Raw genomic sequence first — 2,500 nt, 5'->3', positions numbered from 1 at the left:
CAGATTCTTAGAATTATCATGTGATATTTACATGAATGGTATTTTTTATTTCCTATTAGGTTGAGATGACATAAGCTACATATTTATTGTTTTATTTTGTTATGGTAACTCCCTTATAAATTACCATAATTTTAGGTATTAGATTTTTTTTGGTTTTGAAGAAGTCCAAGATAATGTAAATGGGTGAAAGCTCTGAATCAACTTTAGAATAAAGTTTTTTTTTTCATAATTTATTTCACTGAAAAGCCTTTCCTCTGGTTTTGTTGTATCAACAGCTAGTTTGAATTTACATACCCTACTAATGATCTCTTTTAAACAGCAGCTCAAGATCTACAAATCAATTAAAACTCAGCTAGAGTTGGCCATTGACACAGCACTAGGCTACCTCTTTCTCCTTGCCTATACTCTTATCAATCACTGGTAAGGAAGGCAGACTCGAGACTGCGGTCTAGACTTCTGCTTGGCCTCATCCCACTTTAATTACTTTCCCTCCCTAATTATTTCTTCCCAATACCTTGGTTCTTTTGCTAATTTTCTCTAAAAATATTCCACTCTGATATTGTCCATTTTATAACCCTACTTGCTGTTATCTCACTTGGTAAGAGTATATTATTTTCTGTTACCTTTTGAATATAATATTTTGTATTGTTGTTGCTATTGTCCTTAAGGACCTGCTTTCAAAAATCCTACTCCCACTTTATTTCTTGATCTCCTCCCTGTGTCATCATCTTGCCTTTCTATCTTGATGTATAAGCTTTTGCTTCGTATTTATTTATATGAGCCTTATCTAGGTTGCTCTAACGTGCCCCTTTGGTACTTATGTATTATCGCAACCACATTTGTAACATCCTACAATTCCTAATGTTTTCATGAAATTACTTTATTTTATGTAAGTAGAAAGGGTTGTCCACATTCATAATTAGTACTGTAGGACAGTGGTTGTGAAACATGAACAGGAATAAGAAACGCAAGCAGTTGTTGTCAAGCAACTGCAAGCAGATAACAGTTTGCATCATTTATGTTTTTAAAAACACAGAGGCTACAACCATTTGCTGTCAGGAGCGAAAACATTAGGAATTGTAAGACATTTCCCATACAACTGAAAGTAAAAGCTTAACTCATACATTATTCTGATGTGGCTGTTGAACACAAAATTAAAAATATCCAAAACCTTTGCAGTAAAGGTAGTAGTATTTTCTGTCTTGTACAGTGGCATGGTTTAGCAAGAAAAGAAATGGTAAAATAACTGATAAAATGGTTATATTGGAGACTTCTAAGGAGAAGTCAAGAAATTAGTTAAAAACCACACGGGGAATCTGATGGCCAAATGGTCAACTGGATCGGAAAGCGAATAAGTTAAGGATTGCTATGTCTCCAAACATCTGCTTGGAGTTATCTCAGGGAACTTGTTAGTTACATCTACCATAAACAGAAGATAAGAAGTAGCTCTCATGGTTCAAGTATACTCAATAATATGCACAGCAATAATCTACCATTGCAGTAATATTGTAATCCGTAATGCAGTCTTTAGACCAACATGTCATAAAACAAGAAGATAAGTAAAGGTTTGCATTATATTGCATAATATTGCTACAGTCAGTAGGACAGATGTCCACAAACCTGATATTGTTAAATTTCAGACAGGATCTCTGCACCCATCAACTTAAACAAGTTTGCTATTACAGGTGTTTCAGAAAGAAAATGCCTGATATTTAATAAAATTTCATGATTTCATTATTGATCAGTAAGGTCTTGATTCCTTTACTAATAAAAACATTAGGAATTGTAGGGCATTACAAATGTGGTTGCAATAATATGCAAGTACCACCCCTTCAAACTGGGTCTATATTAAATCAGCAAATGCTTAAAATAGCAAACGCTGATTGATTGACCCTCTAAGAGAGAAATCTTACAATCTTGAAGACACGGAACAGTGATTTTTCCCAGGGAAAAAAAAAAATCGCTGGGCCACTTTTAAAACTTTGCCATTTCCTTCACTGTGGTGCGATCTCAGAGTTGGTATATTTAAGTAGGGGGGTGAGGGGGCACAGCCCTCTGCATTGGGGGTGTGGGGGAGAAGCCCCCCACTTTATTCTGTGTTTTGAACTTTTTTTTTGTGGACCAGCGATTTGTTTTCCCTGGGGAAAAAAAAAATCACTGTTCCGTGTCTTCGAGATTGTAAGCTTTCACTCTAAAAGGGTCAATCAATCAGCGTTCACTGATTTAATATAGACCCTTCAAACCAGGTAATCTGAAACCAACTTATATGGGAAGAATCAACTTGCCTGCCTAATTTTGCCTTCTTCCCCTCTCAAATTCCTGCAATTCTTTATCAGCCACAACTTCACTGGTGGCTAAAAATAAATCTGACCTGTATGTAAAACTAAAGGGACTAAGACATTTTGACTGATTGCATCTTATTATCCATAAATATAATCAACAGCTTCCAGCTTTAATTTTTGTATTCTAGTTTGTTCAGTCTCTTCTCTCATATCCTTAG

Source organism: Protopterus annectens, chromosome 10.part0 (assembly GCF_019279795.1).
Source record: "Protopterus annectens isolate FY-2018-M chromosome 10.part0, PAN1.0, whole genome shotgun sequence".
Taxonomy (NCBI): Eukaryota; Metazoa; Chordata; order Ceratodontiformes; family Protopteridae; genus Protopterus; species Protopterus annectens.
The sequence above is the reverse complement of the archived record's forward strand: the minus strand, read 5'-3'. Positions refer to the sequence as shown.